The 27,755-nt window shown below is 36.6% G+C and overlaps 1 pseudogene; it reads right to left on the bottom strand.

The window, feature by feature from the left end:
- Positions 1–777: 777 nt before the first annotated feature.
- Positions 778–26,164, bottom strand: LOC149192928 (uncharacterized; annotated as a pseudogene).
- Between the last annotated feature and the right edge of the window lie 1,591 nt (positions 26,165–27,755).

Below are 27,755 nucleotides of genomic sequence, written 5' to 3'. Positions count from 1 at the left end.
TTACCATCAATGTCAACATGCATATCTATGCTGTTCCTCCGTCGCTCCCTTGCCATCAATGAAAACAATGCCATCAATGCCCCCTTTGGCATTGATGGCATTAACTGTGATCCTCCCCCTTTTTGTCCTGAGAAGCTTTTCTCACTTCTGCTTACCTCCCCCTTTGACATCAATGGTAAGGAGGTTGGTTTGTAGTGATAATCAACAAGACAACAAAAAAAATCCAATTCCAATCTTTTTAGGGAATCCAGTGATAAATTCATGAAAGCATGTGTTCTTCAAATAATACATTTCATTAACTGACACTTGGTATCAAATGCCTCTACTGAAGAAGTATGAAATGGGATTGTTTTGTCTTGTTCCTTTAACCCAAATAGAGTTTTTAACCATGACCTTCACAAAGGCCCACCATTGCAATGTACGAAAGTAATGTGGCTCTAGCAGGAGCAACTGCGTGACAACGCTGAGCACCAAAAACAATAATGAGAATTGATATGTGAACTTACTAACCAACGAATGATGAACAACAATTGACTTCTTTGTGGACTTAAAATAACACTCCTTAACTTGTTTTGGCCTAAGTTCAATTTGACCTTAAAATCTATCCGTGTTAAAGGCATTGAGAAATTCTATTAAGGATAAGCATGATTGACACTCATCTTGTTGCTGCTAACATAATATTTGAGGATGGTAACTTAAAAAGTATTGTAATTAAATATACAATAGGGTTTAAATTATAAGAATAGACAGATAAAAAATATTGAATATCACTGAAACTTATCGGTATACTGTTTTGGTATCTTGTTGTATAATTGTTGACTCATCAGTTTGTTGTTAGTTTCGTCACTTAGTTCTTCATCAATAGGGGATTGTTCAACTCTACTCAACACAATTCTCTCTATCTCGACCTTATTGGTCGTGGTAAAAACTATAGACAACATGATGCAAAAAAGCCTTGCATCTTCTTCTTCTATAACATAATTATCAATGCAACATTTACAGATAGCCTCTAAAGCTTTTGCAACCCTGGCTTCAACATGTATACCTGGAAGAGAAGACTTGGACTTTTCTCTTTTCTTTGAGTCCTGATCCATGAGTATAATAAATTTTTCTTCTTCATACTGAATATCAAAGGAAACACATAGCTTGGAGGCACTAAGCATAATCTGATCCGACTTCACTAGCCCTACCCCAACAGTGACATCCCAACAACCACACCAACACAAAATGAGGGTTTCCCTTCTTGCCATGGTGCTCGCAGAATTCATAGAAGGCCGTGGTGTTCTCCAATGAGCATTTCTTCTCAACCCTCTTGCATAATTCAATAGGTTGAATGCGCTTGCCTGCAACGTCCCCCTTCTTATTGAGGAACATATAAAAGAGCCCCACTACGGGAAAATATCCTATGATTTTTCTAGCAATCTCCTTCACTTTATCGGGCTTCTCTTTGTGTGTTGGTTACTTCTTTAAGGTTTAGCTTCTTATTGTATGTAGAGGCAAACATGCTCATGGTTGCATGGCCTATCCAGTAGAAGAGTGAATCCCTTCGTAAAGGGCAGACCTCTGCCACCAAACTGTAATCCATATATATTGTGCCATAATATAATGTTGCCTTTGCAATAACGATATTGTGCCACAACCACATAACATTAAAACACTACCATTATACCAGGGAACAACGTTTTATATATATATATATATATATATGAAACATGGGTATAAGTCAATAACAACGTTGTTCAATATAACAGTGTTGTTCCATATAATGTAGTGTGATCATAGCATATACATAGTGTTGTTCCTCATAATATAATGTTGTAATAACCAATTGTAATAAGGAAAAACCGACGTTCATTAACCAATTGTAATGAACGTTCATTATAATAAGGTCGCACTTGCATTGGTAATGTTATCACTTAAGAAGCGATTACTAAATTGTTCACATCAGTTTGATTGTGAAGGTTAGGTGTTAGTCCAAGTTCAGTTTTTTCATGTTCAATGTAGTGTCTAGGTCTTTAGAATCTTGGTGGTATGGTTAAATAAAGGTCAATGATCCGTTCTCATTCATCACTGGTCCCACAACCTGCATAGATTCCTTGTATCAAGTTTGTTTTATGGTTCTTATGTGTTACAAAGCAGTTTAGGTGTTTTCGTAGCGCAAAACCTAGATTTTGCACTGGCTGCGCTACGAAATCGGGGATTCGTGCTGATCCGTAGCAAATCTTTCTCAGCTGTCATATCTATCAAGATTCGTTATGTTTACATCATCAATTGTCAGTTTATACACTTTGCCTATCATGTCCAACCACTTATCTTCATCATTAGAGTTGTTAGGTACCTTGGTACGCTCAGATTTCAAGTTTCAAGAAAAGCCAAGCACTCACAGTCATAATTTGTGGTTGGATTCATGTGTAAGGAATAAATTGTCAAGCATTCAATTTGAATTTCTTGGAAATCAGACGAGCCAGCTTTCAGGTGAGCCAGCTTTCAAGCGAGGCAGCTCTCAAGAGAGGCAACGATCGAAAATTGAAACAGTGCCAGTCTTTCAAATTGTCACCCTGTTGGAATCCCATGGAGAGGGATACAGAAAGAAAGGAGCACAGGTCAGGCAGGTGCTTGAGGAGCGAACCTGAAGGTTTAGACATTATCTTAAAGAATAGAGAAGTTGAACGTGCATTCAAGCAGGTTGGCTGTTGGAATTTCTGCGAAAAGCTTCAAGGAGGCCATATGCAAATCACCAAGGAGTTTGCTTTGAATTTCACAGGAATGAATTCAAAAGTTGGGGTGCTTGAATTGCCAGTCACTCCAGAGGCCATATCTACAGTTACTGAAATCCCAAGGGGAGAAGAAAGATGGTTTAAAAATTTCAAATTTGATATGACCCCATGCAAAGAATTTCTGAAGCCGGAGTTTATTGATTCAGATTTAAATAAGTCTGTGCCCAGGAATTTTGTCAAGGACGCATATGCCAATTTACTTACCTGCATACAGAGGTACTTTACCTGCGAGGGGAGGTATCATAAGGTGTATTCATATCACTTCAAGCTTCTGCTGCATTTCACAGGAAAGATATCTCTTGATTTACCTTTCTACTTGTTTTGTAGCCTAGGCAAAATGTGTGACAAGGTTCAGCTAAAGAAGGAAGCCTGTGAGACCTCACTGTTTCATCACGACTTAGTTAAATTAATCGTGTTGCATGAGCTCCAAAAAGTAGGTAGGGACTGGCCCATGTTCATGTTTATGTCTAGTCTCAAGAACGACACTGGTCTCAGTCCTCAAGCTGCAAAAGATTCTCCAACAGCAACTAGCCATCATGCAGAAACAAGATCCAGGAGATTTGTAAAATTGAAGGCTAGGAAGCAGGTAAAGGAACCTACCAAACCACTGATAATCCAAGACACACCCCAACAGTCCCAGAAAGAGAAAACTTAGATAAGAGAGGGTGTACATGAATCATCTATAGGTGAAGTAGTCCAGAGAAGAATGACAAGGAGCCAGTTAGTTAAGGAAAAAGGCAAGACAATGGTTACTGAGGAAAGCCCAGTTTCAAAGGGAAGTCTTAATGACTCACTGCAAGCTATTGATATTGAAGAATCTCCTTTGGTTCAAGCAGATTTGATAAAATCAGGAAAGGACAAGACCAAAAAGATCAAGGCCTCGAAAAAGCTCAAGTTCGATGATCCGGTTGCTAAATTTTTCTTTAAGCCAAGAAGACCAGTGACGAGGCATTCAAGACAAGTACAAGAGACACTACTCGAAGCAAGTGAAACAGAGGAGATAGCACAATCTCATGAAGGAAAAGATAAAGGTAAGGCAGTTATTCCTCAAGAAGAATATAGTGTTGAAGAGTTAAAAAAGAAGTTGAAATTAGCAAACCTGGAAATTGCTAAATTGAAGAAAGCCTTAAGGAAACATGCAATCAAGGAAGCTCATTTCAACAAAATGGAGGCTCTATGGGAAGACAAAACAATTCAAATACTTGAGGTGGTTGATTGTCATGCTCAATACTACACATGGTCAGTTCTTGCAATAAAAGAAGAAAAATTCATTAGAAGAGTTAATATGAAACTAAGAGCTGGGATCAGGGTTATGAAGAGACAAATTGAGGATTTGAAGATGCAGCTAAGCCAACGGGAAAGATCTCCTTAAGGAAATCACACAGCAAGTAAGGTTATATCCCAAATTTTTGATGATTTACCTTGTTACAGTTTTTCTTGAAGAATGATGCATCCCCATTCAGTTTTAAATAGCTTCAGGGCAGTTGAAAGGGACATTTCAAATTAAAAGAGGCTCAAGACAGTCAGATTTTGGTATTAAAACTGTGTTTTGTGATTACACAGCAGTTTCGTAGCGCGCTACGAAACTGCTGAAAATGACGCATAATGCACAACAGTTTCGTAGCGCGCTACGAAACTGCTGTAGCTGCATAATTAAACTCAGTCGACCAATTTTGAGTAATCAAGGGGAAATTTTTTGAAAGGGGAGTTCAAAAAAGGATCATTTACAATGTGCAAGCAACCAACAAGGGTAAAACAAGCGGAGAAAAAGATATATGAACTATAAGTTTTTGTCATACAAATGATCACCGCTAGTATTGTCCACGACATTTCAAACGGCTTTGAAGAAGTTTTGTCTTCATACGAGTATATGGGAAGGGTCTACAGCACATCAAGAACGTGGCACTCCAATACACTTTTGTGTAATCAAAGAAGAACAACATGGTTAATTGGTTTCAAATATCCTTGAGGAAACCAAAAGCAGAAAAACAGGGGCAGTTTCCTACTTTGCAGGAGCAGTAAAGGAGATGAGACATTAAGGGCCAACAAGGAGTTTTAAACATCCATCAAAGTTAAATTGAAGGGAACCACTTGTCAGAGAACGAGTTTTTATTGTAATAAATGCTATTATCAGCATGATGTGGAGTTAGACTCCTAATTGTCTTAGGTTTCTAAAACTTCCAGTTAGCAGTTGTTGTATTTAATAGTTAGTTAAAGTTTGAATAGGTGTCATAGCAAGCAGAATTCGAGTTCCCCTCATGCTGGAGGAGGAATCTCAGCTATGTAAAGAATTCTATATATAGGAGAAAGAGCAATGTACTTAAGGAGGGAAGATTTTTCAGAGAAACTCTCTTATTGTGCTTTGGTGTAATACTTTGTTTCTAGTAATACAATACTTGGTTTTGCTTCTCAGGAATCAGAAGGGATTCAATGTTCATAATGTCTTGTGTTGTTCTTCTCTCTTTATCTACAGTGGTATGAATGTGTGATTACTTAGAAATCACTGATAGTGCTCTAACTTCCTTTACACATTTATAAACTGTGTGGTCCTATGCATTTCTGATATATTCTCCATATGTTGAATTCCTATGCCCTGACTTCTATGTAAAGCTAACATTATTGTCAATACTGAAGCATATTTGACTCCATAAGCCCAATGGGTATTTTCTAATTGTTTTTCAACCACTTACATTTCTTCATTTGTTCAATAGAGTTAGCCATCTAATCCATTATCAATATCATTAATCATTTGAGAGAGCCTTCTCAGGTTGAGGAGGCTAAGCCTCAGCCAAAAGTAGGTTTGAAAGAGTTACTCAAAGTCTTCTTGATCAGCAGCCTATCAAGGGTTGATTTTGTGATAATAGGTAATATCAACGCATATACTAATAATTGTTTCAATACTTGTAAAGATTGCAAGTTCACAATTTGATACCATATAACGCACTCTACCAATTCGATACCATATTACCAATGCAATTGATATCAAGCACCAATGTATTACCAACTCATTGCACCATAATACCATGATACGCTATGATGTACCGATAAATATACACTATGATATACAAACATATACCAAGTAAGCAATATACACAACCATGATATAACCATTGTAATATGAATGCTTCCATGATATGCTGCATAAAAATCCTACAACCATATTAAAGCACCATATTTTGAATGCAGGAAAAGATCATCGAAGATTCGGGTCAGATGAACGTAACACCATATACAATGTAAATGCCATATATAATGTAAAATTGCAGGCCTCGTGGAAACCAATAAGGACTCTAGCTTATCCATGAACAAGAAGGGTTTTGTCTTCCTAAGTTGAAATAATCTGTCAACCAAATCTTTAACTTCTGCCTCTAATTTCTCAAGTTCACATTTTCGCTGTCATCAGTAAGTAAGTACTTGGTCTTTTGACCCTGCCATCAACGACCCCGTTGATGATAATCTGTTAAGTTGGGTTTCTAATGGTTGGTGAATATGAGAATTCCATAGAAACAATGAAATCTGAGCACTAAAGGAGTACTGTGAAGCCCATCACCCGCGACTGAATTAAACCATGCAAATATAATAGAGAAACTCTAAACTCAACTAGGGCACAAAACCCAATATAATGTACGAAAAAAATAATATCAACACTGTCCATATTCCTTAACGCTGCCCTCCATATTTCAACACCGCTTGTGAGGTATTGTTTGTGTAATGCGCCATGTTATAATATCAACACCATTTATATTGCTGAGGATTTTATGTACCATAAACACAACCATATAACCGCACCAACGCCCATATAATGTACCATAAATATAATCATATAGGGCCCGTATATATATAATGCACATAGTTTGTGAACATATGCACAATAGGCTATCCCATATCAGGCATCCACCTCATATGCGGTTGGTTCATTCAGTGTGAATGAAAAACCCTAAAATATTCAAGCGCATCAAATACAACGACTGCTTGGTCAATGATGGTGAGATGTTGAAGGCGAGGATCAACATATCGTTCCAGTATGTTAACACCTTTCTATATCCATTAGCAATTAGACTCGAGCCATTATGGCGCCCTCTAGCCGTAGCATCCTTCTGGCACTATTCGGGCATTCTGGGCTTGGTATAGACTCATAATTTAGACAAACCTTAGATTTGTTGTGCTGACAGGTTCATAGTATACTCACAAGTAATGTTCCACTGTAACGCAGGTCCTCAGTTTAGCTCAGGATTGCTTATAGTATGTAATGAAAGAATATTAGATTCGTTCAGGTCCACTGCACATAATGTAACATTTCAACTCAGGTTCACATATTTCATTAATGCATGACAGATAGTGCCACAAGTGCCACCATCATAACACTACTACAACTATTGAATACCTGCTTGATAGTCTAAACAACGTTCTAGTAATATTTCATTTTATCAAAAATTCCAATTCTACCCAATCACAGGTATAACACATCATTGGCATCTCTACCTCTCTAATCCACTGACATTTCATATTATGTAACGCTTACGTTCCAATTCAAGGTATGTAACACAACCTTAACCGATACCACTTAATTTCTCCATCAAGATTTGCTTCATTTCACATTGATTTCAAATATCCTTCCTCTAGTCTCTAAGATTTGCTTCATTTCACATTGATTTCAAATATCCTTCCTCTAGTCTCTAAGGTCTCTTTAGACTATTGTCCCTATTTAAACTAGGCTTGTGTTCCACTATGAGTGCCTTGTGCCAGACATACATGGTCTTCTATTCACAAGATACAAAAAAACGGGGGAAAACCTGTGAAGTTATATCTCGGAGTGAGAGTATCCGATAGAATGCACACATTCTTACGCCCCTGGTCATTCTTTCTACGTGACTAATACACCAATGTATATATTTTCCATTTTCTTCCAGATTCTCTAGTTCCGTCTTCATTTTTGCAACAAGAAGCCACATGTTTGCAAGCTTATTTCTCAAGTCTGTCTCCTTTTGTTTTGCTTTTCAATTTGATTTTGAACCTCTGCTTCCTTTTGTTCTTTAAAGCATCCTCCTTAGTCAAAACTAGTATGTATGTATCCAAGTTCTCCTCCACACTCTAGAGATCTCTATACAAGCTACCATGATTCAACCAGCTAGATATCAGAACCATTGGTTGCGCCTTTTCTGTAGACCTTTTCTTCATTGCAGAATTAAGTTGTTTTATGAGCAAAATAATTTCTTCTTGCATGGGATTTAATTATGATATCTTAGCTTGTAGTTGCTCCCCCTTTTTTTTTTTTACTTCAATTTGTGCTGTAATTTTTTTTTGATAGATCCCAACAATGTAATTGATAAGTCGGTAATACCATTTGCCTATTTTTATATTTTAAAAAAGTATTTAGCAGTTAGCAGTTTTTCCCAAATAGTTTGGGCAAAGATTGCTTCCTTAAAGGCTTCCACAATTTGTTGCTAAATTGTTGACTACATGCCCTGAACATCATGCTGTGTCACAAAAATTTTAAAGTCACATTTGCACTTGTAGAACTGTCATTTGGATTGTATGGATTTACTGAAGTATGCCATGCTAAAAGAGAAACATCTTATTATTGTTGTGAAGGTTGCCCCTCCTTACCATGGATACGATCTTCTGCAACCTCATCAACAAACTAGGGATGTATGGGTTGTCTTACATATATGATATATGAAGTTAGGGTTGATGCATATTGAGTGTGAGGCAACAAGATACTTTGCAATGCAATGATCAATTTTTCATTTTAAGTAGATCAAATGTAGCATAGTTCGAGCATTATATTGTTAAAATCATTTATGCAACAAATGCTCCTCTCACTTTTCATGTGTAGCTTTAGTCTCCTTATATTTATTACTTCTTCCAAGGAAATCTTGGGTTTGTTACCCCCTAGTATGGTGTTGTTTTTGCATATATCAAATTCTTCATTGCTTCCTTGAGAAACTCCCCCTGACGCTGACCTCACTATGTCATTGAAGTCACAAGTTGTTCCTTTTTCTTTCTTTTCCATACTTTACTTGGATGTCTTGTGTCTACATTTCCTTTTGGCTGATTGTTTGGTCTTTTGGATACTAGGTAGCTTGCAATCCTTGGCTTTGTGGCCAATATTCTTACATCTATAACACTGTGCGTGATCATGAAATGAAGGACATGATTTGTATCTTCTTGTGCTCATGGTTTTCTTTGCATACATTTTTCATTCAATAGATTTATGTCAAAATTCATTGCACAAATAATAATAACCATAGAAATGAATTGTGTACCTCGTATATGACTTCCTTCAATGTTTTCTTTCTTGAGGAAAAATTCTTGTATGCTACACCTATCAAATAGTCTTGATTTTCTTTCCCTTACAATTTTCTGCTACATGTCCAATTTTATGGAAATGGAAGCATGAGCCATATTTCCTCCTTTGAAATCTTGCAAACTTTTTAGCTTCATCTCTATGAGTATATTTAATGCTTGCAAAGTAGACTTTCTTTGTTTCATTCTTCTGCTTTTGGTTCTGCTTTCTGTTTTTATTTGTTTCCTTACTAATCATGAAGTTGGTACATTCTTCTACAGGCCTTTTGAAGTTTCTTTATTGTCTTTAATGGATGCCTTTTCCGTGTTCTTCATGGAGGAAATCTCCTCTTCTAGATTTATACACAATCCATTCTTTTCGTCTAATTCACTTCTGGCTGAGACAGTCTCAAGCTCTAATATTTCACACTGTTCTTTCTCCTTCAACTGACTATTTATAATCTCTTCCATTCTCCTTTCCTCTTGAAGTCGTGTCTTTAGGCAAAAACATTATTTCATGTACTCATGTTCTCTCTCACCACATATCTGCACAAGTTTCTTCGGGTATTTGTTTTCATTCTTTAGCCTATCTATTTCAACCAATGCTATGTCACGCCTAGCTTGATGTTCATTTGTATCTTTTTCATGAGAGTGTACATTTACATTAGTAGAACAATTTTTATTTGACTAGACGATTTCTCTTTGATAGGACTTTTTCTTTCTTCTCTTTTTCTTCTTTTCGACAATGCTATTACTAGTGTCTCCTTCATGCATGAGTTGCAACATTTCCCAAATTTCTTTTGCAGATGTAAGATCTATCAATGTCTCAAGATCCTTATTATGAAGGTTGTTATACATTACACATTTTGCTTGAGCATTCCATTGTTGTTATTGAGTAGAGGGGCTTTGAAATATCCTTCACAAACTAATCTCCATACATAGGGTCCATAAGCTACCAGTTCTGTTTTTACCTTATCTCTCCATTCATAAAAGTTTGTTGTACTAAGCACAAGTAAACTTTGACATTCCATGGCTCAACTAGATCTACCTTCCAGCTGTTAGAATTACACATAAGGTACCATCTCTAATACCAATTGATGAAAAATTGATTAAACTGAGAGGGGGGTGGTGAATCAGTTTAGTACATTCATGGACCTTAAACTTATTTTCTTTAAACTCATTAACTGAACTTTTAAATGAACAACTTAACAAATTATGAACAACAAATTTAATATGTGAAAAATAAGAAATATCTGAACCAGAACATCACATCAGCACATAAAAGCATCACATATAAACACCAGTAGTAAGTGGAAACCCATAAAGGGATAAAACCACGACTTTGTTATTATTGTGATGCAAAGGCAAGCTCCTACTCTCTTATTACATCTGATTTTCTGCAGGCTCCAACTTACAGGAGGCTGCTACCTCAATTTTTTGCAAGCTCCAACATGCAAGGAAGCTACAACCTATTCTTTATCAACCTCCAACTTTAAAGGAGACTACAATCCCCTAATACATACGAGAAACAACATGCTGGTTTACCTAGTCATCAATTCTGCATATCTCCATCTTTATCTCTGTGTAGAACTTCCTTGTAGATCCAAATTGCAGATTGTAATATGCTAAAACAACTGACTTGAATCTACTTTACTCATTAGCAAAAACAATAAACGATCGATGAAATCACAAAGCATAAAAGAGAAAGAATTCAATCACACATAACACAATAATTCTCTGGGGAAAGCCACAAATAAAAACCCTAAAACCCCCTGCTATCTATATATTGCATTAATTAGAAAATAGGAGAAGATTACAATGCTTTTCTCAAGCCCGAGCAACCACTACACTATCTCTATCTATCTCACTGCTTCTGAGAAAAGCTCAAGGAAATACTTAGCCAATTCTACTGCCTGCGAAGCTCCTATTTCCCTGTATAGTTTCCTTGGGAATTAGCCCATATTTAATTGGGAAATTCCACAAATATGAATTGTGCAATCCTCTTAGGCCTTCCTCTAATTGCATGCGCCATATGTACAATTCAAATGATTATACAACTGATAGTACACTATCCCTGAACTCCAGTCTCAACTGAGTCTTTCTCTGATCTAACATTCATGAGCTAATTATGAGTGAATCTTCAGTTTACTAGTTGATCATTGCTGGTTACACCCCACTATTGCATGTTACACCCCACTACTAGATCTCCCACTAATTCCTCCATTAATTGGAACTAGTTTAATTGAATTTAACTCAGTTAAACTGAATTAAATAATTACAAATCAAAATAAACTCAACTAGGGCTCCTAAAAAGTAGGAGACACTCTACATGACTCTAGTTATACTCTCAACTTGAATTAACTGAGCCAATTAAGTCAAATTAGCTTAGTTAACTATTAAAAGTTGTCATGAGATGTGGAATAACAATTTAATTCAAGGAAAAAATTAAATTAGGGTTTTCTTGTTGCATTTTCAACGCTCCCTCTCAACAAGAAAGTGATTATCTGCTACTTTGATGATGCCTATGAGAAACTCGAATTTGTATCTTGAAAATGCCTTTGTAAGAATATCTTCATCTCTTTCCTCTGTAGGAATGTACTCCAACAACATGATTCTCCTCGACAAACAATCTCATAGATGGTGATATTGGATGTCAATATGCTTGGACCGATCATGAAAAACTAGATTCTTAGAGAGTTTGATACAACTTTGATTGTCATAGCAAATCACTGTAGGATCCATCTGTTGACCAAATAACCCAACAAGGATCTTCCTCATCCAAATAGCTTCATAATCTGCTTGACTAGCAACCATGTAATTTTCTTCTGCCGAAATGAGTGCAATTGATCTCTGCTTCCTGTTGTACCAAGAAACTACTGCTGACCCAATATTGAAGATTCCCCCTGATGCGCTCCTTTTATCGAATGGACTCCCTGCCCAATCTGCATCTGTGAAGACTTGAAGCTTCACTCCCTCTGTCCATCTGTACTAAATATCGAATTGAGGGGTGCCTATGAGGTATCTCAACACATGTTTAGCTTCCTTCCAATAAATTTTGGTTGGCTTAACAATGGATTGACTAAGCTGGTTAACTGTAAAACACATGTCCGGTCATGTGTTCAACAAATGCATAAGTAAACCCACAAGCTTTCTATAAATAGTAGCCTCCACTACTTCACTTTAAGTAGCAACTTCCTTCCTCCAATTACCTGCTAGAGAAGTCTCCATGGTTTTGTTGCTCTCCATGTGGAAATTATTTAGTATCTTGTTGGCATACTTGCCTCGAGAGACGAATAGTTCCTCATCTCCTTGCCATACTTCCATACCAAGAAAGTAATGCGTGAGCCCTAGGTCCATCTCGAATTCTCTTGCAAGATCCTCTTTGCAATATTTTATCAGCTTCTCATCCCCTGTTAGAATCAAATCATCGACATATAATATTATAATAAAAAAATTACCTTTAACCACAATATTGTAAAGGTTCGTATCTGCTTAACTTTTGGTGAAGCCCAACTCAATGAAATAGTTTTCAATTCTAGTGTACCAAGTACAGGATGCTTGTTTTAGTCCATACACCACTCGCTTGAGTCTACACACATGTGACTCTCTGTTTAAGGTCTCAAATCCTTCCAACTGCTCAATATAAACCTCTTCCTCAATCATACCATTGAGGAATGTTGTCTTCACATCCATCTAATGTATCTTGCATCCCATCTAAGCTGAATGTGATATAATAGATCTGATTGAAGAGTACCTTGCTACCGGAGAAAAGGTCTCATCATAATCAATTCCCTCCACCTGAGAGAAACCTCTGGCCACAAATTTGGCCTTGTGTTTCTCCACACTCCCATCGGCTACTTGGTTTACCTTGTAAATCCATATTTAACTCACCATTGACTTGTCTGTTGGTCTTGGGACCACTTCCCAAACATTTTTTCTAATAATGGAGTCATCTTCCTCAACCATGGCATCAAGCCATACTGGTTGCTACAATGCTTCTTCAAATGAGGATGGCTCAACCTATACACTCTCTCTCATCAGAGCCATGTAGCCAGTGTACCGATCTAGTGACCTCCGTTGCCTACGATGTGATGTGGGTGCTCCCACATTATCTCTAGAATCATGGATCAATTTGTCAACCTCTCTGGTGCACTTCCTTCCAACTGTGGAAGTCTCTGCATGAGTGGGTGCTTCCACTCTCTGCTCCTCTGCATGCGGCTACTCCACATCATCCTAAGGTTCCTCCTTTGGAGATAAAAGCTCCCCATTTGCATGTAACTGAAGCTCCCTCTCAAGGGAGCATCTCATGGCCTTCTCTTCATCAAAATTCACATATCTACGAATCATTGTCATCCTGTTGGATGGAAGGTGCACCTAATAGTTGTGAGGTGTATCAACGTACCCCATAAATATGCCCAACTCAGCTGTTGGCTCTAGCTTTTTCCATGAATCCTTGGTAACATGAAAATAAACTGATGAAACAAAGATCCGGAAGCATGTCACATCTGGTTTCTTACCTGAAAAAGCTTCTTCTCGTGTACTCATCCAGAGAATTTGATGAGGGCTTTTCTTACGCAAATAAATATCTATGTTGCATGCTTTAGCCCATAAGTCCAACGATAGGACCTGATCATGTAACATCGCCCATGCAACTCCCACAATACTTCTATTCTTCCTTTAAGCCACCCCATTTTGATGTGGGTTATGAGGTGTTATTAACTCCCGTCGAATGCCTTCTAATGCAAAAAAGTTCTTGAATTCATTTGACACATATTCTCCATCATTAACGCTTTTGAGAGCTTTAAATTTCTTGCTTCTATCTTTCTTGACAAGTGATTTAAATTCACAAAATTTAGCAAACATTTGATATTCTTATGCATGAAGAAAATCAAACACTTACAAGAAAAATCATCAACAAATACTACATAATACTTGTGCTTGGCCGTGGATACTATCAAGAACGGTCCACACACATCTAAGAGAACTCTATCAAGGATCACTTGCACTCGATTGTCTTTATCATGAAAAGAAGGTTTGGTGTACTTCCCCAATGTACACCCTTTGCATGTGTCTCTATGATCTAGTGTACCCTTGGGAAGTCCTGTAGAAATTTGCTACATGATCTTCAAATCTTTGTGGTGCAAGTGACCCAATCTTCTATGCCACAACTCACCGATGTCTCGACTCTACACCTTCTCTGATTTTGTGCTTAAAGAAGCACAATCTTCTACATCCAATTTGTAGAGGTTATTCACCTAAACCTCAATTTGCTTCACCTATCTTGAGGCTATATGATGAAGGAAAGCCTTTCCCTTGCTAAATATCACATCGTATCCACGATCCTCCAACATGGCAATTGAAACCAAATTCCTCTTCAAACACAGAACATACATGACATTTTTTAATGTGAGAGGAGAACCAGACTCCCTCTGAAACGTAACAATACCGATGTTGGTCATGCTATACCTCCCATCATCTCCCATCTTAATGTGCACCTAGAGGTACTTCTCCTCCAAGTCACTGAATAACTCTTTGTTTCCGGTCATATGGAATGAGGATCCACTATCTAGGTACTACACATTACCCCTCATTGATGTCACCATGCAAGTGATGAAGGTGAAATCCAATTTGAATTGTGAAGTAAGAGCTTCACCTTCAGCTCCTCCTGAGGGTTTCTTACCGACCTTCTTTTGCAGACACTTTGAGGCATAGTGTCCCAACTCATGACAATGAAAACATTTAATCTTCGACATGTCCTTCTTCTTGCCACCTTGACTGGAATTTGATTTGGAATGACATGATTTCCCCTTCCATTTCTTCGCCTTTACATATGAGTCACAGCTCTCCTCATCATCATGCTTGTATGAGGAACCATCTCTAGTGTTCCACCAAATCACTTCTTTTACCAAGTTAGACCACAATCGCTCCCACTCTGGTAGCTCCTCCCTCCCATTAACCGAGTCTGGGTAATTGTGTCAGCTCTTGGGAAGCCCTAGAAGTGCTAGGCTCACCAGACCGTCTTCAACAACTATAAGACCGACACTTCCAAGATCATCTTGACATTGGGTAAAATTAGCCAAGTTCTTCGGTATTGTGTCACCCTTCTCCATCTTGATCGTTTTGAGCTTGTACTTTAGTGCCAACTTCCTATGATCATTGCTATTTTGAAATAGGTTTTTCAAGGCCTTCCACATTGCAAATGGATTTTCCTTACCATGGAGGTTCGAGACAATATGATCTCAAACTCCTTCTAGGATAATCCTTCTCGCCTTTGCCGCACAGATTCTCCACTTTGCTAGATCTTGAAAATCAACTGGCTTAGGAATATCTTTGTCTACGAATTTCTTAAGCCCATTGTCTTCCAACACTACTTCCATCCTATCCTTCCATGCAATATAGTTTGAGCCACCCTCTTGGGAATATTCAAGTCTCAATCTGTAGAACGACATCCTGCTGGCTCTGAAGTATGATACTGCAAATTTGATTTCTCCTGCAAAATAAAAACTCATATTCTCCTCTTCTATAGTGATTTCAACTCCAATACCATGTAGAAATTCCTTGTAGATTCAAACTATAGATTGTAATATGCTAAAACAATTGACTTGAATCTACTCTACTCATCAGCAGAAATAATAAACGATTGATGAAATCACGAAGCATAAAAGAGAAAGAATTCAATCACACATAACACAATAATTTTCTGGGGAAATCCACAACTAAAAACCCATTCTATCTGTATATTACATTAATAAAAAAATATGAGAAGATTACAATGCTTTGCTCAAGCCCGAGAAACCTCTGCACTATCTCTATCTATCTCACTGCTTCCCAGACAAGCTCAAGCTAATACTTAGCCAATTCTGCTACCTGCCAAGATCTCGTTTCCTTGCACAGTTTCCATGGGAATTAACCCATATTTAATTGGAAAATTCCAAAAATATGAATTTCGCAATCCTCATAGAACTTCCTCTGATTGCATGCACCATCTATACAGTTTTGATGATTATACAACTGATAGTACACTGTCCCTGAACTCCAATCTCAAATAGGTCTTTCTTTGATATGATATGCATGAGTTATTTATGTGTGATTATCCAGTTAATTGGTTGATCACTAGTGGTTACACCCTACTAATGTAGGTTACATCCCACTATTGGATCTTCCATTAATTCCTCCATCCGTTGGAACTGGTTTAACTAACTTTAACTTAGTTAAACTGAATTAAATAATTACAACTCAAAATAAACTCAACCAAGGCTCCTAAAAAGTAGGAGACACTCTACATGACTCTAGTTAGATCCTCAACTCAAATTAACTAATCCAACTAAGTCAAAGTAACTTAGTTAACTATTACAAGTTGTCATGAGATGTGGAATTACAATTTAATTCGAGGACAAAATTAAATTAGGATTTTCTTGTTGCATTTTCAACACTCCCACTCAACAAAAAAGTGATTATCTTCTACCCCAATCTTGCCTCTGTGAAACTTGAATTTGCATCTTGATAATGCCTTTGTCAAAATATTTGCATCCCGTTCCTTTGTAGGAATGTACTCTAGCAACATGATTTTCCTCTGCACACAATCTCGTAGATGGTGATATTGGATGTCAATATGCTTGGACCGATCATGAAAAACTGGATTCTCAGAGAGTTTGATACAAATATGATTATCATAGTAAATCACCGTAGAATCCATCTACTAACTAGATAACCCAACAAGGATCTTCCTCATCCAGATAGCTTCACAATCTGCTTGACTAGCAACCATGTACTTTTCTTTTTCTGAACTAAGTGCAACTAATATCTGCTTCATGTTGTACCAAGAAACTAATGCTAACCTAATACTGAAGATTCCCCCTGATGTGCTCTTTTTATCAGATGGAATACCTGCCCAATCTGCATCTGTGAAGCCTTGAGGCTTCACTCCCCTTGTCTGTCTGTGCCAAAGACCAAACTGAGTGGTGCCTCTGAGGTATCTCAACACTTGTTTAGCTTCCTTCCAATAAAGTTTGGTTGGATTAACAATGGCTTTACTAAGATGGTTAACTGCAAAACACATGTCCGACCGTGTGTTCACCAAATGCATAAGTGAACCCACAAGATGTTTATAAATAGTAGCCTCCACTACTTCACCTGAAGTAGCATCTTCCTTCCTCCAATTACCTTCTAGAGGAGTCTCCATGGGTCTGTTTCTCTCCATGTGGAACTTCTTTAGTATCTTGCTGGCATACTTGCTTTGAGAGACAAACAGTTCCTCATCTCCTTGCCATACTTCCATACCAAGAAAGTAATGCGTGAGCCCAATGTCCTTCATCTTGAATTCTCTTGCAATATCATCTTTGAAATTTTTTTATCAACTTCTCATCACTTGTTAGAATCAAATCATTGACATATAATAATATAGTCAACAATTTACCTTTAACCACAATATGGTAAAGGTTTGCATTTGCTTCACTTTTGGTGAAGCCCAACCCAGTGAAATAGGTGTCAATTTTGGTGTACCAAGCACGTGATGCTTGTTTTAGTCCATACAACGCTCACTTGAGTCTGAACACATGCGAATCTAGGTTGAAGGTCTCAAATCCTTCCAGCTGCTCAATATACACTTCTTATTCAATCATACCATTGAGGAATGTTGTCTTCACATACATCTAATGTATCTTCCATCCCATCTACGCTGACAGTGATATAATAGACCTGATTGAAGAGTACCTTGTTATTGGAGCAAAGGTCTCATCGTAATCAATTCCCTCCACCTGAAAGAGCCCTATGGCCACAAATTTGGCCTTATATTTCTCCAGACTCCCATCTACTACTTGCTTTACTTTGTAAAGCCATATGGAACTCACCATTGACTTGTCTATTGATCTTGGGACCACTTCCCAAACATTTTTTCTGATAATGGAGTCATACTCCTCAACCATGGCATCAATCCATATTGGTTGCTACAATGCTTCCTCGAATGAGGATGGATCAACCCCTACACTCTCGCTCATTAGAGCCATGTGGCCAGTGTACCGATCTGGTGACCTTTTCTGCCCGCGATGTGCTATGGGTGCTCCCACATTCTCTCTAGCATCATGCATCAATATATCATACTCTTTGGTGCACTTCCTTCCATATGTGGAAATCTCTGCATGAGTGGGTGCTTCCACTCTCTTCTCCTCTGCATGTGGTTGCTCCACATCATCCTGAGGTTCCTCCTTTGGATCTAAAAGCTCCTCATTTGCATATAACTAAAGCTCCATCTCAAGGGAACATCTCATGGCCTTCTCTTAATCAACATTCACATCTATACAAACCACTGTTATCCTATTGGATGGAAGGTACACCCGATAGTTGTGAGGTGTATCAATGTACCCCACAAATATGCCCAACTCAACTGTTGGCTCTAGATTTTTCTATGCATTTTTGATAACATGATAGTAGACTAATGAACCAAAGATCCTGAAGCGTGCCACATCTGGTTTCTTACCTGAAAAAGATTCTTCTAGTGTACTCATCCCAAGAATTCGATGAGGGCTTCTGTTATGAAAATGAATAGTTTTGTGCATGCTTCAGCCCACAAGTCCAACGGTAGGCCCTGATCATGTAACATCGCCCATGCAACTCCCATAATATTTATGTTCTTCCTTTTAGCCACCCCATTCAGTTGTGGGTTATGAGGTGCTATTAAATCCCATCGAATGCCTTCTAATGCACAAAAGTTGTTTAATTCATTCGACACATATTCTCCACCGTTAACACTTCTGAGAGCTTTAACTTTCCTACAAGTATCTTTATCGACAAGTGCTTTAAAATCACAAAATTTAGCGAACATCTGATCTTTCTTTTGCATGAAGAAAATCCATCACTTACAAGAAAAATCATCAACAAATACTACATAATACTTGTTCTTGGCTGTGGATATTGTCGAGAACAATCCACACACATATGAGTGAACTCTATCAAGGATCGCTTGCACCTGACTGACTTTATCATGAAAGGAAGCTTTGGTGTACTTCCTTAATGTACACCCTTTGCATGTGTCTCTCTGCTCTAGTGTACCCTTGGGAAGTCCTGCAGAAATTTGTTGTATGATCATCAAAGCTCTCTGGTGCAAATGAACCAATCTTCTATGCCACAACTCACCTATGTCTCGACTCTAGTACACCTTCTATGCTTTTGTGCTCAAAGAAGCACAATCTTCTACATCTAATTTGTAAAGGTTCTTCACCCAAACCTCAATATGATTCACTTGTCCTAAGGCTATGTGATGAAGGAAAGCCTTTACCTTGCTAAATATCACATCGCATCCATGATCCTCCAACATGGTAATTAAAACCAAATTCTTCTTCAAACACGGAACATACATGAAATCTTTTAATGCAAGAGGAGAACCAGACTCCTCCTGAAAGGTAACAATACCGATGTTGGTCGCGCTATACCTCCCATCATCTCCCATCTCAATGTGCACCTGGAGGTGCTTCTCCTCCAAGTCACTGAATAACTCTTTGCTGTTGGTCATATGGAATGAGGCTCCACTATCCAGGTACCACAAACTACCCATCACCGATGTCACCATGCAAGCTGTTGTTGTTCTGTATTTTTGAGGTTGAGGGAGTAAAAACATATGACAACATCAAAACCACTTTGGAAGCTAGGATCTAGCCCTGCCAGCTTCAGAGAGGGATCTCTCTGTAAAATTTAGCTATGTTTTATGTAAATTTTAGGCTAGTTATGATTGTACTGATTGTTTGGTTTGAAAGGTTTGGTTGATTTAAGTGTTATAATTCCATTGGTCTATGGAGTCTGAAGACTTAACTGAATTTGGCATCAAATTTTAGAGAAGTTTCACAGGGCAAGCTAGGTTGCACTATTTGGATCTTTCAAAATATTAAATGGATTGTGAAATAGCAGAAAATGTAAGGTTTAGTAGAAATTAAGGAGCAATTAAGAATTCCTTAATTTGACTTCAGTAGAAAACATGAAAATTACTAACATCCAGAATAGGGTGTTCTAAATAAAAAATCCTATTCCTCATAGTTTCTGTTAAGTAATTAAGATTTTTAGAATAACAGAGAAAGAAAAACAATGTTTAAACAAATGAATAGTAGAAACACATCACCATTTGGTACACCACATGAATCCTGTGAAAGATCCCTATATTATTGATGCTCCAGTACTTTGAAAAATTACAATATGTAGAGGAAATTATATTCAGAAATCAACCCTTAATACTTCAAACAGTGAAGTATTTATACAAAATAATTACAAAAACGTTATCAAAACCGATAGTGTATTATTAGCATAATTACAAACAATAAGATTTATCTATGGCAGAAAAATAGGCCACGTAGACAGCTAGAAGGAAAGGTGGCTCTGTTTTGGTGGATTCGGTTGCTGAGTCAACTTGAAACTGTGTTGCGTTGATGTGCGGACCACTGTCTTACTGCATCCAAATTAATCTTCAATCCAGTAAATCATAAAGCTCTTCCCATCTCTTTTCATCTGGTATGGTCAATTTAATCACCCTTCGGTAAATTTCATCGACCTCTGTATTTGGAAAAAGTTGGCTTCACTGTAAAAATATGTTTTACCTCATTCTGTATGTAAATGTCATTTGAAATGGTTTCTAAAAATTCTCTTGCTGTCATAATGCACTTTATCCACGTGTTGCTTAGTTTTAATCCATCGTCCCGGTTCAAGTTATTCTTCCTTTTTTCTATTTCAATGGCTTCTTTGATTTTCCTTTTAAGATAATGGTCTTCTCTTATAATCAGTTTGACTTCTTCCATGCAGATGTAATGAGAGGAAGAATGAACATGTTCTGCTAAGGCCAATTTTGAGGTCCTTTCTCTTCTTAAGTCAGCAGTGTGTTCTTTAATTCTAATATTAAGAGACCTACCTGTTTCACCTATGTATTCCTTATCGCATGAGCAAGGAATCACATAAACACCTTTTTGAAGGTTAGGGTTTATGGGATCCTTGACTGAGTTGAATAATTGTCTAATGGTGTTAACAGGGGTGAAGGCTACATTAATGTTATGTTTATTAAGAATTTTAGTAATTTTATCAGTGGTGCCTTTTATGTATGGAAGTGAGACCTTAGGAGTTGATAAATTTTGGTCTTTGATATCCTTGTTATTCTTATTTAGGGATAGGTGCATGGCTTTCTTGATAGTATTTCTATTATAGCCATTTAGTTCAAACACTTTGTGAAGATGGCTGAGCTCATCATTTAAATGGTCAGGATCAGATATTCTGGCCGCCCTAGTGGTTAAGGTTCTAATGATGCCAATCTTCTGCTTAGGGTGGTGATGGGAATTTGCATGTAGATATCGTTCTGTATGGGTTTTCTTTCTATAGACTTGGAAACCAAGGGACCCATCTCTTTTAGTTAGAAGGATATCAAGAAAGGGAAGTTGGTTGTTATTTTCAATTTCAATAGTGAATTTTATATGGTCATAGAGACTATTTAAGTGATTGAGGAATAGGTCAAGTTTTTCTTTCCCATGAATCCACTTGGAAAATATGTCGTCTACAAACCTTTTCCATTCATTAGGGGTGTATGGAAACGACCTAAGAGCCTTTTGTTCGAAGTGTTCCATAAAGATGTTTGCAACTATGGGGGATAGAGGAGAGCCCATAGCTACACCATGAGTCTGTTCATAAATTTTACCTTTGAAACTGAAGTAGGAGGATCTTAAGCATAGCTCCAGAAGATCCACAGTTTCTTTATCAGTGATGTTTCTTATGATCTCAATAGCTTCACCAATAGGAATCATGGTATAAAGGGATACAATGTCAAAGCTGACCATTAGATCTTCATCCTTCATTTCTATGTTATTAATCCATTGAACAAAAGAATAGGAGTCTTTAATATAAGAGGGGGTATTACCAGATAGGGGTCTAAGTTTTTTGGCTAGGTGTTTTGCCAGAAGGTAAGTAGGGGAACCTATGGTATTAACTATAGGTCTGAGAGGTATGTTAGGTTTATGGACTTTAGGAGCCCCATAAATTCTAGGAATAATGGAACTATTAGGAATGATTTTCTTTTTTGTGATATCATCAAGCGATGATTCTTTGATTCTCTTAATTACTTCCCGCATGATTTTCTCACTGGGATCTTTATCAACGATTTTATAACATCCACTATTATTTAAATGTTCTTCCATTTTATTGTCATAATCAATTCTATTCATGATTACAGTTGCGTTTCCCTTATCAACCTTTAGGATGACTATGTTTTTATTTTTTCTAAGGTTGTTTAAAGCTCTTTTTTCTTCTAGGGAAATGTTAGATGGAGGAGGTTTAGAGGTTCTTAAAATTTTTGCAATATCTTGTTTGATTTCTTCACTTTTTGCTATGTCTAGGTTTTTAATAGCTACTTCAATATTACTGATGACTTCTTCCACAAGTATTTTATTAGGGGTTATGGAAAAAATTTAGACCTTTCTTCAGGATGGATTCAGTTGCATAATCTAGGTAGATGTCTGATAAGTTAATGACCTGGGCTTTATCTAAGGTCCTACTTAGATTGGGCTGTGAGGTTTGAGTTTTTAAGCTAGTGGATGGGCTGTTTGTTTGATCCACATTTATGTTCATATTTGTGTTATTTTCATTTAAATTTGATTTATTTAAATCCAATGTTTTATATCCTTGCATTTCCCTATCCTTTGTTGCTGCACTATTTATAAGACCATTGTTCACTGTTTTATACCCTTGTATTTCTCTATCCTCAATTGCTGCACTGTGTATAAGACCATTGCTGGTTGTCACATCAAGTGGAGGATGTGTTGACTGCGGATTGGGGTGAATCAGTGAGGTTTCTTGCGTATTGTTGTGCCTGATGGAGAGATCCACATTGCTTGCCACGTTGTTTACTTTCTCACAATGCGTATTACTGCTGCATATTGCCTTTCCCTGCATGTTACTGATATATACGCTGCTTTTATTTTTATTAATAACTCTGCTGTTCATTTTTGAATTGAAATGAGGAACGTTAACCTTATTAATAGTGGACAATGCAGTGGCTAATCTCTCACACTGCGTATTACTGATTCCCTGCGTGTTACTGACATATACGATATTTTTATTTTTATTAATACTTGCGCTGTTAACATTATTTATGACTTTGTTATTTATTTCTGCTATATTGTTATCATTTTGCTGCTTTTGGTAAGCTTGAGTTCTGGAGGAATCAAGATTAAAGTTCTGAGTGCGTAAACTGGAATAAGCCTGGTGTCTATGAGAGCGCGGGTTGTACTCTTCATAAACATTTAACTTTAACTTCTGGTTGTTGTCTTTAGTTAACAATTTATCAGATTTTATAAATGTAATTGCATCCAAGGATTGCCATATATCATGTCTAAGATATGAGGAAAGGTATAGATGAGAAGAAAGAAGTTTCTGGGAAGTTTTTATTAATTTTGACCTAACCCATTTAATTTCATTTCTAACTAGGGTTTCACTTAATTTTTTGAAACTGGACAGATTTCTGCCCAAGCGAAGAGGATGTTTGCAGATAGCAAATTTAGGAATTAGATTGTTGTCTCTACAATTTTTAAGAAAATTTAGATTGGAGATGAGTTTCGCTCTGGATAATCTTAATTTCTGGAATTTTGATGCGCTGTCCATCATGTCCCTTCCATGGTAGGACTTGATGTTGTTAAATAATGAATCCATACAGGTGAGGATTGTTTTATAGATGAGGAATGACCCGTTATAGAGTTTTGTGAACCCAACGTTTCAGACTACCAAGTGAGTCCATCATCAGGGGATGCGTCAATAGATATTCACCAGATTTTAATGATTTATCCAAGAGTTCTATTTAAGGTATATATAGGTTTCTAAAGAAAAGATATATGAAATTTGGTCGGCCATTATCTTGTTAATTTTTCATTTATTATTATTATTATTATTTAATTAATTTATTAATTTGTTTATTTAATTAGTTTAATTAATAAGTTAAATGAATTAATTAATTAATTTTATTATCTATTGAATTACTTATTATGTTTATTAATTTTATATAAAATTAAATATTTAAATAATTTGTTTAGTTAATTCATTACTTTGTTTAGATGATTAATTAATTTATCTAATTAATTAGTTAAAAGAATAGATTAATTAATTAATTTTATTATTTATTAATATGTTTATTAATTATTAATTTATTAATTTGACTAATTAATTAATTAATTAATGAGGTAAAGGGATAAATTAATTGATAATTTATTATTATTATTATTATTTTTTTTAATGTAAAATTAATTTTTAATTAATTTGCTTAAAAGATTCATTTGATTTGTTTGATTAATTAATTTTATTATATTATTAATATATTTATTAATTTAATTTCATGTATTTATTTCTTTGATTAATTATTTATATATTTTATTTGATTAATTTATTTTATTGATTAATTAATTTAATTAATTAATTGTTATTTAATAAATTAATAAATTAATAACTTAATTAATTAATTAATTGATGAATGAATGAATTAATTAATAACCTAATAATGAGTTATTTATTGATTTTTTAGGATTTCAAGTAAAGGTTTCCACGTGTTGCTTAGTTTTAATCCATCGTCCCGGTTCAAGTTATTCTTCCTTTTTTCTATTTCAATGGCTTCTTTGATTTTCCTTTTAAGATAGTGGTCTTCTCTTCTAACCAGTTTGACTTCTTCCATGCAGATGTAATGAGAGGAAGAATGAACATGTTCTGCTAAGGCCGATTTTGAGGTCCTTTCTCTTCTTAAGTCAGCAGTGTGTTCTTTAATTCTAATATTAAGAGACCTACCTGTTTCACCTATGTATTCCTTACCGCATGAGCAAGGAATCACATAAACACCTTTTTGAAGGTTAGGGTTTATGGGATCCTTGACTGAGTTGAATAATTGTCTAATGGTGTTAACAGGGGTGAAGGCTACATTAATGTTATGTTTATTAAGAATTTTAGTAATTTTATCAGTGGTGCCTTTTATGTATGGAAGTGAGACCTTAGGAGTTGATAAATTTTGGTCTTTGATATCCTTGGTCAAAAAATTTCTTGACTTCCAAAATAGTGGCAGTTCTGTCACTAACTCCTAATTCTTCAAGCTCATATTTAAACTTAGAATTCAGAAATCTAATAATGTTGGAGGCTTCTGTGGGCATTTCTCCAAGCTTCTCCCTTCCCTGAACAATGGTTTATGTAGCTTTTTCTATCAATTCCTTTTGCTCAAATATGATTCGGATAGATGTCCAAATATCTTTCATAGAGTCTAGAATACCCATCCAAATGGTTTCCTTGGCTTGGGCCAAGGTTTGATCAATTGAGGTATCCCTTTCTACCTTCTACAACTTCTCCAACAATCTCTATGATTTTTCCATTTCAATAATACGAGAAGCTTCAGCTTTGGATTTCTGTACTTCTAAAGATTTGAGTTGCTCTTGCAAAGTCTTGATCTCTTATGACTAGATTGACATGTTCTCCAGTGTCTTGGTCACCTGTTCAGCACTTGCAGTATGAGAGGAAGAAGTAGCTGCAGTGGCTATTCCTGTTACTGGAAGCTGAGAAATGTGTATGGCATCCAAGGGAACAATGGACATATTTTGACTTTCTTTTTTCTACTTTATCATCCTCTCCATTTCTACCTCCATTTTTCTAATCTGTATGTTTTTCTCTATAATCATCTTCATCATGTCATCCTTTTGTGCTTCATTTTCTTCAATGTCCTTGATCAAGGGGTCCTCTGTGGATGGCATCTTACGTTGCTTTCTCAATGCCGCAATGTCCAAATTCTTCTTCTTGATGATCTCTTTTGCAACATTGACATCTTTGGGATCGTATCCTATCTTTACCATCAAGTCCTCCAAAGACTTGATCATATTATCCTTGGCTAAGGAGGACACCTTCTCCATTTTCAAGTAAGTCTGGATATTGGAAAATGAAACCTGCAACTTGGAAAATGACATAACAGTATTAGTCAATGTAGAAGATATCATCTCACTAGTTTTCTTATGCCTCTCCGTTTGATCAATGGGATGAATGTCTTTGGTGCTGAACTCAAATGTAGTGCTCTTGTAGTCTGTTGTTGTTTTTAGCTGTGGGATTTGGGCTTGAAGAAAGGCCATCTACATCTTTCCATGGTCTATGTCAAAAACTGATAACAACCTTCTCTGTGAGTTGGAGGTTTGCTTCCAAAACTGATTATAGGTACTGTTTTTAAGAATCTCAGTCTTAAGCTTAATCTCTTTGTACCTATCAAAAACTGCCTTTTCCTTCTCTCCTTGGACAGTTTGGGAATCCAGCTCTGTGTCCTCCTGACCCTGTGATGAAGAAGGTCCATTAGAATATGTTACAAATTTTCTGGTTGCAGGTGGTGAGTCTGTGATTATGATGGCTGCATGCTCTTCTGTCTATTTGTCCAGATCTATCCTAGGAGTCAATTTTGTTCTCTTCGTGTAACTGATCCTGAACTCTTTGGCTTCACTACCTATTGTGGATGATGATCCCTCCTCTCTCTGTCTCTTACTTGTTTTCTCCTGAGGAGTGGGAGGCTGCAAACTGGAAGTAGAAAAGAGTTATTGTTCAGCTTCTTGTAAGGTGTTTTCTGTCCATTCCAACTGATTAGCATACTTCTCTATTTCAGGCCTTGAGGTATGAATATAGGGAGTGCTTTTATCTTCTACTCTGAGCTTTGAAATTATACCACAAGGGTCATAAGACCATGTAAAATTCAAGATAAACTTAATCTCTTTAAGCATTTTGTTTGCTTCTTCACCTGTTGTCCTGGTATTACATACAAATGGGCCCACCTGTGTCTCTATATGGAACTATGATTTCTTCTTAGCCAATACAAAATGAATGTCATCAGAATTTAACATTTGCCTGATGTATTCTAGGGAAAAAAAATCCTCATAGGGAGGAACTTAGGGAGTTTTCATGGTGCCAATTTGCAACCATAAACCCTGAATTCTGTGTAATTTTGATATAAATACCAATCTCCAGTCTTGGCTTGATCTGACAGATGTGAATTCTTTTAATATCTTAACTAATCCTGGGTTGTATTGAGCTATTAAGAATGTTCATGGCTAGGTCAATAAATTCCTCAATAAACTATTTGTAAGAAAATTCATGTTGTTCTTTCATGAGCAGTGAAGTCCAAAAGATCACTGACTACTGATTTCCTGCATCATCAAGCTTCTGCATTGCAAAATTGAACTTGTCTTCTTGATAATAAAGGAAAATGTAAATTAAAATAGAAGTGTAATTAAACACCTTCTCTGTGGAAAATTTTAGACATTGTTCATGAATGCTATCATCCAAGAATTGACTGAAATTGAATACAATAGATGGTTTACTGTCTGTGGAAAATATGGAGAGGAATCCTAAAATGGGCTCATCTACCCACTGATCAGAATAATAACCCAAAATATAAGAAATTATAGATACAATTTGTTTGGCTTGATCAGGGAAGATGGAGGAAGGATATGGAGGATTCTTCTTAGGTAATTGGGCATTCTCAGGCAAGAAGATCTCGAAAATTTTGGCTCTGGTAGCGAAATCCAACTTCTGATAAAGCTGGGTGAGGGCTTCTAGGGAGAAAGGAGCACTATTTTCCACAGGGGGAGCTAACATCATTTGGTTTATAGATTGGGCAGTAATGGTAAAGAGGATGTCACCATGTGGGGCCATGATAGCTCTTTGGGCAGGGACATAACA

Source organism: Pinus tabuliformis, chromosome 2_2 (assembly GCF_031772625.1).
Source record: "Pinus tabuliformis cultivar Carrire ecotype Pingquan chromosome 2_2, CPIR1, whole genome shotgun sequence".
NCBI classification, from domain to species: Eukaryota; Viridiplantae; Streptophyta; class Pinopsida; order Pinales; family Pinaceae; genus Pinus; species Pinus tabuliformis.
The sequence above is the reverse complement of the archived record's forward strand: the minus strand, read 5'-3'. Positions and strand labels throughout refer to the sequence as shown.